The sequence below is a fragment of the Chinchilla lanigera genome, unplaced genomic scaffold (assembly GCF_000276665.1).
Source record: "Chinchilla lanigera isolate Chin_1 unplaced genomic scaffold, ChiLan1.0 scaffold00128, whole genome shotgun sequence".
In the NCBI taxonomy this organism is placed as follows: Eukaryota; Metazoa; Chordata; class Mammalia; order Rodentia; family Chinchillidae; genus Chinchilla; species Chinchilla lanigera.
Window position 1 is genome coordinate 1,357,161 of NW_004955529.1, and position 14,063 is coordinate 1,371,223.

The following is a 14,063-nucleotide window of genomic DNA, read 5'->3' on the forward strand; positions in this document are numbered from 1 at the left end:
TTGAGACAGGGTCTCACTACATAGTGGAGGCTGGCCTTGAACTTGTTTACATAGCCCAGGCTGGCCTTGAACTCATGATGATCTTCCTGCCTCAGCCTTCTGAACACTGAGATTACCTGTGTGGGCCACCATGCCCATCTCAAATTTCAGTTATACCTGGGGTATTTAGTGGTTTCTATGGTGCAGCAGGAAATAGCCTCCATGGTTAGTGATCTGAATTTTGTTTTCTACCCTCAGTGATCCCATGTCCAAGGTGTTGAGCTTCACAAAGAGTCTGTTTCCACCCTGTGAATTCAGTGATGAACTAGTGAAAAAACAGCCATTCACATGGAATACAGTGGCAGCTGGGGATCAGCAGGAGGGAGCACACATAGGCCTAGAACTCTCTGGGGTTTGGGATGGCAGTGGGAGAGAACCTGCTCTGACAATACTCCAGTGTCCTTTCGCCACCTCTTGTTCCCACTGCTCACAGTTACTTGCAGCACACCCCTGTGATTCTCACTGTCTCACAGATCCCTTAGTGTCTCGTTCTCCATCCCTGACTAGGACAGTACACTTCATTCCTCTCTGTCCCTTGGACTCACAGGTCCTAACTCAGTCACTGTTCTCTGAGTAATTCTCTGGCTTCCACTTTCCATAGTGAGAATCTCTTGTCACTAGGTCCTGCCCCCTGCTGGAGAACAGTTATACAAGTTGGGCATAGTGGCAGCTCCTCCGCTGGACACCGGTGAGCAACCTGGCAGTCACTGTACTCACCTTCTTCTCTCAGAAAGATGTGAACTTTCCCAAAATGGCATATTGGCAGAGTCTGGACTGTAAGCAGTACTGGGATGAGAAGTGGACCTGTTTCTTATGTGATATATCCCAGTTACTAGATTTCATCTGTTGGGCTTCTCCTTCAAGTTACCCACCCATGGTTGGGTTTTGTCATGTAGCTATTCCCACCACTCCCCACCCCCGTATCCAAGTTGCTGCAATCCTTGGTGAGTATCTTCTGAAAATCTTGAGAGCACTGCTCCCTCTAGCCCACCATGATGCTGAATCCCTTGATCTATTTTCGTTCTTTTTTAGTACAGGGTGAGAAATAAAGATCTTTTTCCAACTTTTTGTGTGTGAGCATCCAATTTGTCTAGAACCATTTGTTTAAGGGACTATCTTTTCTCTAACACATTTTTGGCCTTCTTGTGAAAAATCACACGGTTGTAATTTCCTGGATTTTCTTTTCTGTGTCTTCTGTTCTATTTTATTGGTTTCCATTTCTGTATTTGTGTCAGTGCTATTTGTTTTTATAGTATAGCTTGAAGTCCAGTGTAGTGATGAGTGTAGCATTCTACCTTTTGTTAAGGAGGGGTTTTTCTGTGGCTGTTTGTGTTTTTACTATTTCCACATGAAATTCAAGTTTGCTTTTTATAGTTCTGTGAAACATATTGTTGGCATTTTAATAAAGATTGCATGGAATCTGTAAATCTCTCTTGGTATGGCCATTTTCAAAATATTAGTTCTTCTGGTCCACGAACAAGGGCTATCTTTCCATTTTATGATTTTTTTTACAATTTCTTTCTTCACTGTCTTTAACATTCATTGTAGAGGTCTTCACTTCCTTTGTTTTGTTGATGCCTAAGTATTTTACTTTTTGAAAGCTATTTTGAGTGGAATTTATTCTCTTATTTCTTTCTTAGTGGCTCATTATTTGGTATAGAAACACTGCTGATTTGTGTGTTTATTTTGCATCCTGTTAATTGTTAATTTTAATGATGGTGAAATATACATAACAAAATTTACCATCCTAATAATTTAAAAAATTTATTTGAAAACATTTATATGTTTGCATAATTGCAATATAGAAGAAACCAGACTAATAATCTCACAATAAAGTATCATTTTAATGTGTATGACATATTTGTGTATGTTTATTATACATTCATTGTAGGAAATTTGTGCATATAGACAACATATTTTAATTCTTTACACTTTCCCCTACCCCTCAGCATCTCCTATCCTCATATCCCCTTCCTATCTCCAAAGTGTACCTGCAGGTTTCCTATCATTTATGTTATCTTTTGATCTTTAAATTATTCATACTTTGGTTTTCTCATATGGGAGAAACCATGTGATACTGTATTTAACCCTCTGTGTCTGATTTATTTCATTCTGCATGATGATTGCAATTTTCATCCACTTTTCTAAAAATGAGCCAAACTTATTCTGTATAGCTCAGTACTCCATTCTGTCTAGATAATGCACTTTAAGAGTACAGTTTGTAGTGGTAAATATATTCACCTGTATTTGTAACCAGTCTCCAGAAGTTTTTCATGTTATAAAACTGAAACTCTCTTGCACTTACTAAACAATAATTTCCTATTATACATTTGCCCTAACCCATGCTATCATTTTGCAATTTTTACAAATTTTATTACTACATGTTTTCAGTCCATGCAGTTTGCAGTCATCTTGGGGAGTGAGTGGTTACATGTACGTAACACATCTTCCTTCTTTTTGTAATCTCCTCTCAATTTTCTCCCCCTCCCTCTTGCATCCTCCAATTCCGCCATCCTTTTTTTCAAAATTCTTGTTGATATTATTAATCTCAGCTCATCTTAGGGCATTTATAGTTACATTAATTGAGGTTGTTAGGTTCTTGTTCATGGCTTACCTTTATTCTACTTATTTCCCCTTCCCTTCCTCACCCCTCACACTTTTCCCCTTGGCCCACTTCCCTTCTGCAAGAGATCCATCTCCTTGTCCCCTTCTGTCTATCCGTATTATTCTCTTCATTTGTGCTTTGCCCCACTTAAATGAAAGTTACCATATGGTATTTAAGCTTGTGTGACTGGTTTATTTCACTCAACATTATCCATTTTCCTACAAATGTCTCAAATCTGTTATTCTTTACAGCAGAACCATATTCTATTGTATATAGATTTTGCATTTGCTTTTTCTAATCATCTGTTGATTAGTATACAGACTGTTTCTAGGATTTAGCTTTTGCAAATTGTGCTGCTATAAACATTGATATGCAAGTATTGCTGTAACATGATGCCTTAACCTATTTAGGGAAGATTCCTAGCAGGGGAGATATTCAGGTCATATTGAATTTCTAATGTCAGTTCTTTGACAAATCTCCATACTGATTTCCATAATGGTTATACTAGCTCACATTCCCACGACCAATGAAGTAGGATTTTGTTCTCATCACAGCTTTGCCAGCATTTGCTGTTTGATTTCTTAATGATTACTATTCGTTGCTGAGTTAGGTGGAATCTTTTTTTGTTTTGTTTTGTTGTTCTGGTAGGGAGAATCAAACTCACGACCTTGTGCTTACCAGGCAGGCGCTGTGCCACTGAGCTATATCCCCAGCCCCTGTTAGGTGGAATCTTAGCATTGTATTAATTTGCATTTCTCTGATGGTCAGAGATGATAAGCATTTTTTCATGTATTTGTTAACCATTTGCATTTCTTCCTCTGTGAAGTGTCTGTACATTTTTCTTGCCTATTTCCTGATTGGGTGTTTAATTTTGGGTAGTTTAATTTTTTGAGTTCTTTTATATTAGATATTTGTCCTCTGTCTAATTTGTAGCTGGCAAAATTCTTTTCTCTCATTCTATTATCTCTTCACTCTACTGAATGATTCTTTTGCTGTATAGAAGATTTTGGTCTGATTTAATCCCATTTGTTGATTCTGCTTGTTATTTCTTGTGTTTGTGACCTGTTATGAAGAAAACAGAATCAAACTTTTTTAATTTTTTTAAGCAATAGTGAGTATTTTATATATATACCATATACTTCTCTCTCACCAGAACACAATTCTGACATCACTTCATACGTTTTTGGTGATACAAACACCTTTACATTGAGCTATATTCCCAGTCCTCTTTTATTTTTTATTTGTGAGACAGATTTTCTTTGACTTTCCCAGGCTGTGCTTAAACTCGCAGGCCTCCTGCCGTAACCTCCATAGTGTAGAGATTATAAGATCTGGCACTTCACTGATGTTACTACTCAAATATAAAATGTCCCTTAAAATGTTGATCTTTTCTGTTGAAATTTGAAGTTAGGGGTCTGACAGAATAGCCAATATTTTTGACTGTTGATTTTTTTCTTTGTTTTTTGAAGTGCACATGAAGGTATAGTTTTTTCTAATATAGTACATAATTTATTGCAGGAAGGTCATCATAAAATATTTTGTTTTTCATTTAAGTTTTCTTCAGGTCTGCAGAGAAAGAAGAATTAGAAGAAAATCCATGAAGTTACGTACAGAAGGAACGGAGATGCATTAAGATTGAGGAAGATTCATCTAGTGAAAACAAGGTAACAATATTGATTGTGATGTTAAATTATTATTATAGTACACCATAATAAGTATATTGCTGTCTCTACATTTTATTCTTTAGTTACATACAAATGGTGTATTATCACTTATACATATGGAAAGATTAGCTTGTTAAATATCTAAATACATGATATAAGTTTTATAGTGTAAGGTTCAGAGACACTCGCCGCATGAAGGAAGACTCCAAGAGACGTTCTCTCATGCAAAAAGCAAGGGGATTTTATTCACCAAGCATGCATGGGGCTCACTGAGCTCGCAGGAACAGAGAGCCCCGAGCCAGGTTAACTCTCGCTTTTTAACTTGAAAAACTACAAAGGAGGGGTGGGGCAGCAAGCGTCATTACAGAAGCAGATAGCATTGGTTAATTCATTTTGTTCTTTATATTTATTGGGTCCCTATGATGTAGAGTGTGTAGGAATGCGGAGGTTTTCCACTCATGGGCAAGGGGAGAGGAGGGTACTCTGTGTCAACACCAGGTGTTCTTCCAAGGGACAGGAGATAATGTTCTGGCCCTCCTGGCGTCTCCTCCTTTCCAGGCAATCTCAAAACTGCTTATCTATGGGTCAGAGGTCAACTGATTCCCACAAGAAACCTTAATTTTACGTTTCCACAATAGTATAGGGAGAATAAAATTTAAATTTTAATATTAAAAATTGGATACATATAAGTATTAATATATTATCAGGTGCGAGGGATGTAGCTCAGTGGCACAGTGCCTGCCTATCAAATACGAGGCCCTAAGTTTGATTCCAGATATGCATATATTTATATATAAAATCAATTTTCCTTTAACTTTGTTTATAATGGAAATGTCTCACCATTTTAATTTATTGTTTTATATGGATAAGGCCATGGAAATAGTTTAAGGTATTATATTTTAGGAAGACAAAAGTGTATCCTGAGTAATGAGTTACATATGAATACATTTCTTCTGGCAATAAGATTAGCCAATTTGAGTTTCCTGTTTTTAGGCAACTTCATTTAAAGGAAAAGTTGCTGTAATAGGTTTGATTCTGTTAACTGTATTCTCTCTTGGAAGAGTGTTTCAATTTTTAAACTTAACTTTTAAACGTTTTAAGGTGCATTACTTGGTGGTTATTTTATTGATATGTTTTCTGGACTCATCTGTCTTACAGCATGTACCAGAATTTTATTGCATTTACTCTGGATGATTCTTTGTATATATATGCCACATTGCCTTTTCATCCATTCATTTGTTGATAGATATATGAGTAATCTCCCCCTGTTGGCTATGTTGAATAATGATGCCCTGAACATGACTATTGAAGTATCTGTTCCAGTCTGAGCTTTCCAATCTTTTTAGCATATATGGAATGGTGTAAGTCACTGATCATGTAATTCTATGCCAACATTTTGAGGAAAGTTACAAAATATTTCACTGTTTCCCTCCAATGATTAAAATTCCATAGAGCAATTCTGAAGAAGACTAAGAAGAGGAGGAAGAGGAGGAGGAGGAAGAGGCAGATGAAAACGATGATTCTAAATGTCCTGGAAAAGGTAGAAAGAGAATTTGTAAGATTCTTGAGGATGATGAACTAAGAACAGAAACAGAAATTGCTCTTAAAGAAGAGGAGGAGAGATGAGAACGAATTGCTGAGAGGGAGCATGAGTGAGAGAAATTGAGAGGTAACCAGCTTATTTCTGTTTGGTATATGACTTTCATAGATTCATGGCATGGATATATTTCAAAATATGAAGAGTAGACTGTTGTAGCCAACCACAGGTTTCTAGTTAAAATTGATTTTTTATACTGGCAGTATTTTATGGAATGCAAACATCACTTTTAGACTGTATTGGTAGTGTAAGTAGGTACGTGGAAAGATTTGATATTCTTGAATGATTTCCAAAATGATTGTGGTGTACTTGGGTAGAAAAATGTGTAATTTTTTTCTTAACACATAACAGTTTTCGGTTTTTAAGTGAACTTTATTTATTTTTTTTTATTTTTTATTGGTTTTTCTCTGGTACCGGGAACCGAACTCACGACCTTGCACTTGCCAGGCAGGCGCTTTGCCGCTGAGCTAAATCCCCAGCCCCCTTTAAGTGAACTTTATATTGTAAACATTTAGAAATAAGCAGGTACAATAAAACAGTGAATATCCAGGCATCCATTAATCTATCTTCATCCATTATTAACAGAGGCAGTGTTGTTTCATCTCTGTTTCTGATTATTTCAGGGCACATCCCAGAAACCATATCATTTTATGTGAAATTAGTTGAAAATATATTGTTAAAAGATAAGGACCTTTAAAACATTACTACAATACCATTACACTTAATTTCCTCATTTTCTCACATATTTAGTGGTGATTTTTAAAAATATAGAATATGTAGCATCTGGATGTGATAACTCTTATTAATTTGAATCCATGGTTTTCATTTATTCCCTATTTTTACATTTATTTTAAGAAAGTATACCCTGTGATGAAGTTCATTGGTTTCTATATTTCCTATAAACTTGTAGTTGGATGCAGAGGCTGGAGCAGTTTTTTTTTTTTTTTTAAAGAGAAAAGAATGAAAACAAAATAACAAAAACAAAGACAAAAGCAAAGCAACACACAAAAAAACTATAAAAACTGTGCAGAATTAAGTTCAGTTTTTGGCAAAAATGCTCACAGGTAGAAACGTGTAACCTCGTCTTGCCTCACACTAAGAGGTAATTTAAGTCTGGTTGTCTTACGTATTGATATCTTCAAAGTGGTTTCTCCGGAAAACAAATAGAGACATGCAAGACTGATCAAATAATTAATCATTAACTGTTCCTTTCAGTAAAGCAATAGAAGGCAGTAGTACAACTATATTAGCTATCTTATTTTTAAAATAAATTAAAAAAATCTTGTTGTCTTTTTTGTGGTATTAATTTTAGTTAATATTTTTCAGCAAGTAATAGCTTCTTTAGAAAATTCATTAAAATCCAATACTATGAGTTATTTATTCTGATACTTCCTATACATATTAGTTCTCATGTTATAAATAAATATGCTCATTATATGTGTTGTATGCTGTATTTTCTTATTTCAGATAAAATGTAATATTTTAACATATTTTATGTATAACTTGGTTTCTCATGTGTCTTTTCTAATTTTTTCTTATAAGATTTAAAGCATACCCCTTTTTAAAGTCAATTATTCCTTTAAGGTTTTGTTGAAAACTCTCCATTGAGGCAATGGCTAGGTGTTCATTTAACTTTTCTTTGTTTTTTCCTGTTATATTTCTCTTTAATGTGCTTATAATATTTCTTGCCTAATTGGTTACTTTTAGATATTACTCTTGATATGGAAGTTATGGATTTAGCTCTCTTTTACTACTCTCTAAAGGCATACTTCCCTCTTCTTATTCTGAGGAAAGTTACATTACACTTCCTAGTTAAACACTTTAGCCAGTGTTGATGTGACTATAACAAGGTAAATATTCAGAGCAGTCCTACATTGTATATATTTCCTGTATAGTGCAAATACATACACAAGCAGTACCTGCTGATTACATTACTATGCATGTTTTTCTATTTTTGTTTTTCCTAGAGTTAATGTTTGCACTTTTTCTCTGAGTCTTTTGTTTACATAGCTATTATCAGTTTATTTTTATTTTTTTTACCACCCTTAACTCTAGAAAAAAAATGTACAAGTGTAGTATAAACTCTGAGACCAACCATCAACATATAACAAATATCTAATAAAGTAATAACTATACTTCTGCCAATGAAAAAAAGAAGTCAACAGTAACATAAACTACCTATGTAAAGATTAACAGAGCTTACTGGTTTTACCATTGGTGGTGAACTTACTGCATGCATTTTATTTGCTTTTTTAAAATTTTTTACTTTTATTTTTATTTTTTTATTTTAAAGAGTAAGAGAAGGACAAAATAATGGTGGGGGTGTTTACCAAATTACACACAAAGTGGTAGGAAATTATCAATGGTTATTGTTTTACATATTGTTATCTACAGGATAGTTTCTCAGGAAAACAAATAGACAAATAATAGTGAGTTACAGACAAAAGAGGTAGGAGATTATCAATAGTTGTTGTACTCTACTTAGGTATCTTTGAAAGAAAATAAATAAAACTATACATGAGTGACCTATTGAATAATCATTAACTATTCTCAATGGTTGTTGTAAGAAACACATAATAATAAACATGCATCCATTTACGAAATAGGGTAGGAACAATACAAACATTACAGAGTTATGGATAGATTAGTAGGAAAATATCAATGACTGCTGTAATACATGTTGGTATCTTAGAAGTGGTTTCTCAGGAAGACAGAGATACGCAAGAAGGATCTAACAAGTAGTTACAGCCTAAGGGTTGTCAAAAATCAAGTGAGCCGTCTGGGACCAAAGCCATTTTTTGTAGCGTTTTCTCTCTAGCCTCCCATGGCATTGGGACCCGACAACCAGTTAGTGTCCTCTCCCCAACTGTCAGCACAGGCAACAGGAATCCTGTTGTAGACTTCTCCGGGGCTCCACCACAGCCTGTACTGTCAGGGGAAGAATGGCTTCCAGGGAGTCTCCTCATGTATTGTGCAAGGTCCTCCTGGTTTACAGCTTCCCAGCGGCTCTCATGACCCCAGTCCACAGGACCTCTGACTGCTCAGGCTTAGTCTGCATTCTCATGTTCTCCGAGTCCTTGTTCAGCAGCTGCTCCTCTGCTGACTCTAGACCTTTCTGGTTCTCAATGGCAGGAGCAAGAGTGGCCCGTTGTACGGCATGTATTCCCAAGGGTTTTTCCATGTTTGAATGACTCACACATGTCCTTAGGTGGGCATCTGCAACCGGTGCATGGTGGGCCAATTGTGTCATTGTTTCTCTGTGTCATGATAGCTCTCAATTGAGCAGCGGCGACAGGCCTGAAGGCCGGCGCGCCACAGCGCTCTGGGCTGCATGGCTCCCCGTGCGCCGGGGGCCCTCCCTCCGGGGGCCTAAGAGGCAGGAAGTGAGCCAGCTATTATCAGTTTATTTCCCAGTTTTCAATTAGAACCCCAAAACTCCTCAGTAAATTCAAACACCAGGTAATTGACCAATTTTAGGGGTTTTTTTTGGAGCTGTCACTTCTGAAGTTTCCTTTTCCTACTCCAGTTTGGTCTGCTTTACCTGCTTTTCATTGTTATTCTGGGATATCCATTACCTGTCTCTTGTGTTGCATCCACTGTTTCTTGGATCCTGTATTTCCACTAGAACCTTATTTCTCAGAATTTCTTAAATGATGAAATTTCAATGTACTTAAGTCCAGTGGTAAGTTGGTTCACAAACTTAATTCTTTCCACAATTCTGGTCACAAACTGAAGTAGATGAGAACTGAATCAAATTCAACGGTTAGGTGTAATGTTCATCTCATGGAAAAATTTAGTAACCAATTTTTATAGTTTAATAAGATGGAGACAATCATATGTATTTTACTTCTAAAGATACAGCCAAAGTTGAAGAACTTCATATTTCCTACTTACACTGGTTAGATTTTGGAAATGTGGAAATGAAGCTACTGAAATTGTAGGAAAATTCTATCTGTAAAAATACACTCTGTGATTTGTGTGTAATGGAGAAGACAGAGAAAATAACATGTGAAGAGTTGACAAAGGACAGCACAGTTAGTAGTTCTGAAAATGACATTGTTAAAGTGTGAAATTTTCTGAAAAATAATTTTGAGTCAATGAAAGCATTTGGGATTTCTTTTTCTTTTTCTTTTTTTTTGGTTTTTCTCCGGTACCAGGAACCGAACTCGCGACCTTGCGCTTCTCAGGCAGGCGCTTTTGCCGCTGAGCTAAATCCCCAGCCCCCGGGATTTCTTTTTCTTACTTTGTTAAAACCATATGCTTGTGAGGAGGTGTTTTTAGCTTTAAGTTATAGCCAATGTGATACAAAAAGCAGACTAACAAATGACCCAAGTGCTGCGTGTGTTACTCTCCAACTAAAAAAGTATAAGCCACTGTTTGACAAATGATCAGCATAAATATAACAGCAACAGTCACATTGCTTGTGTGAAAGCACACCAAATGCAAACTTTTACCTTTCAATAAAAAACTGTTTGTATCATTGAAAGCTGTGTTACTGTGTTTTCCTTTCAAGACAGAAGATGTTAATGCATGGATTATTTTTTCTAAACTAAAACCCCAATATTCAGGTTAAATTGCAGTTAGCACTTTGCAATAAATGTGTTTGGGATGATAGTGTGGGCACTTAGTCTATAAAAGGTTTGACATCACTTTTAGAGTATAGTCTTGCTCATGTTATTACATTAAATTACATTTTGTCTGCTACCATTTTCAAGAGCTCTTTTTCAAACTTGTGTGAGAAGAACTAGAAGTGCACTTGGAACTGTATTTAAGTCACTGAGGCTAGGCATATCTTTCAGGCACACTTTCACTTTCCTGCTCTCATAAAAGATGCTCACAAACTTGCTGAGTTCATTAGTTATTAGTTGTAGTAAATGTAATTATACTTTAGAATTTTTAGCACTATACTGTACGAGTATTACCAAAGAAATGAAATGTTACAACATTGAGGACACCTAGTATGTGAAATTTAATCTTTAACAGGCACCAAGAATGAAAAAAAAATTCTTACAGATTTTTTGTATTACTTTAAAAATTTTCCCAGAGCTAAAGTAAAATGGATTTAAAGAAAAACATAAAAGCCTGGAAGATATGAGCATATTCTTGTAAGTGGATCTAAATGCTTCATAACTTCTGACAACTTTGTGATAATTTCTTTATGACAGATTTCTTTTGCAAATCATCAAAGTATATACTCACACAGAGGGATTCCAACATATGAAGCACTTGTCCATTAGATATTTGATAGGTAGTGTGGTATAGGGGAGAGGTGAAAATTTTTGAAATTCTTAGCAGCTACTCTTATAAAAAGTCTATCACAAAATGTACAGAGTCTCAAGAACACAAAAGAGAAAAAATTTGAAAAATTTCACACTACAAAAAAACTACATATTTTAACTAATAGAGTGTTAGTTGTAAATAGCCATGGTGTTGCAAATTCAGCCCAGATTCACTCAGCTCTACATCCTTGTAGAGCTAAATACACTTTTAAGTTTTGGTTCTTGTAGTATACAGTCCCTTGTAGTATCTATTATTGATCAATGAAAAAGGTAGATAGATTTTAAATATACTCAGTTGTGAAGTGAGGATAATAATCCCAACTTTAATATTCAGGCTTAATTTCTAGCTACAAACCTCAATCTAATTTTCTGAAATGTACCATCCAGAAGTTACTGTTAATTAATGGTACATGAGGAAACACCCAGAGTCTGAGATTGTGGGAAAAATTAGATTTAATTATATCTACACATAGATAGGCTGAAATCAGAGTGGCATCCACAAATATCTGGTGGGGAAGCCAAGTACATATGGGTATGGGTTTGGGGAACATAGTCCTAAGGAATTGGGATGGAATGTTTGAGGTCAAAGCTACAAGGATGATCAGCATGGGTGTGCATATCAACCTGAGTCTTCCAATGTCAGGGAGGCTGCAGGGTAAGTCGTAAATTTCTTTATGGCCATCAGTTCCTTTTTGCTGAGGGAAGACTGGGTTCTTGCTTATAGAGGGCACCATGTTTATTAGAAACTCCTTCTCAGGTCAGGCCTGACAGGAGCTCAGATTTCATATATTTCGAATAGTTTTCACTATGTCTCACCTCAAATCTTGTTGAAACCCTAGGCTCAGTTAAAGGGAACTCATGTCAGTAAATGAATCCCCACTACCTCAATAGGTAGTGATCAAAAAGAGTAAAAATGGAAAGGGTTACTTGTACTACATAGTTATGGTTGGTACATTGTGTCAAATTGAGGAGTCTAGAAGCTTAACTAAGTGACTCAGCAGTTCTACATCCTAGGATGAAAAGGACACACCCTTACTGCTCTAGGATGTTGTTCACTGTGTCACCTTGAGAAGTTTAGAAGGTTAAATGAGTAACTGAGCAGGGGGCCAGGGTCCTTACTTTGTATTCATCCTCATCCTGTGCAAGAGGAGGGCACAGAGATGGTGTGGGTGTAAAGGACCCCATCCCCCAGTGTGGGTAGCCTGCATACACATAAAAAGGAAATGATGAAGGACTGATTGCTGGTTCTTCAGAAGAGCTCAAGTCTTTGCCTTCAGCTTGGTCATCTCCTGGCTTCTGGTGCAGACTGTTTGGCTTCTGCCTGGGACTCTTCAGCCTTCTGTTGTGGACTTTACTGCCTTCATTAGAGATTCTTCAGTGTTCAGTAACAGACCCATCAGCTTCCTGACACAGAATTGCATGGACACTGCAGTGAGCTCCAGGCCTTGGACTGGATGCTTCAGTCTCTAGCATGCACCTTTCACACGCTTTTTCATCCAACTCTGTGGCTGGCCGCTGTAAGCCAAACTTGTCATTTTTTGTACATTTGCATATCTTGTGTTATATCTGTTTCTCTAGTAAACCCTGACTGATACATACATGAAGAGGAATTCTGAATGCATTTTACCTTTAATGTAAAATTGAGGTTCATCTTAAAAATAGATTAACCCAAAATATTCTTGATATTTTCACGTTAATGAACATACAAAATTGTGTATGTATGTGGGGTAACGTGATGTTTTCATACATTTATAATATATTGCAGAATATTGAAATCAGAGGAAATCTATCTATCATAGGTTCAAATCAGACCTGACTCTCCCAGCCCCCAACCTGCTTGCCAGCAAAGTACCACTCCCTGCCGAGAACTCAGATCTCAGGAGGGAACTCAGTTCAGTACAGAAGGTTTCATGGCAAGTACAGGCAAGAAGATAAGATAAGACAAGGAATTTTGCAGGTTCCAGGACACCTGGGAACATCTGGAGACACCTGAGAATTTGTACCAGGCACTTCAAGGACTCTGCCCACTGAGGTGCAAGCCTGCCAGAGAACTTTGACCACAGATATTTATTAGGATCCTCCTGCCTATTGTCCCCTGCCTTTTCTCCATCCCTATTAAAGAGCCAGACTTCTCTGCTTGGGACAAAGGGTCTTGTTGCACTCTCTACCTGCCTGCACCGAGGCACGATAATCCATGCCATGCTACATTTACACAAGCCTGGCGTTCTCTGCTGGTTCTGCCCCTCCCCCTGTATGTTACATATGTTGTACCTATATACTCACATGCTGTGTAGTGAAGATACTTGTGATAAAAGCTTTCAAAATCATGGAATCTGGCATTTAGAGTATATATACACTACTTACTATTATCTATTATCACTCTACTTCACAATAAGATGTCAGAGCTTATTCCTATCTAACTATAACTTAATACCAACTGATATAGCTTTCTCCATCTCTTCCATTCTCCCTTACATTATTACCTCATCCTTAGGTAATCACATCTATGAGATCAACTTATTTAGTTTCCAAATATGAGTCAGATAATGCAGTACCAGTCACAATAGTACAGTTAAAAACATTGGAGCTAAAAGTCATTACATTCATTTAATTTTAAACAGCACACTATAAACAATCGTGTTTCTATTATCCTAATATTAGAGACACCTAATTTATTCAGAAATATTTTTTATAATTTTAAAAATAAAAGGAGGAAAACATTAACAGACAGGCAACATTTTACAACATAGCAAAAGAACAGTACAGACAATACGGGGTTACAAACAAAGTGGTAGGGAATTAACAATGGTTGTTGTATTACGTATTGATATCTTCAAAGTGACTTCTCATGAAAACAGATATAGAAATGCAATACTGAT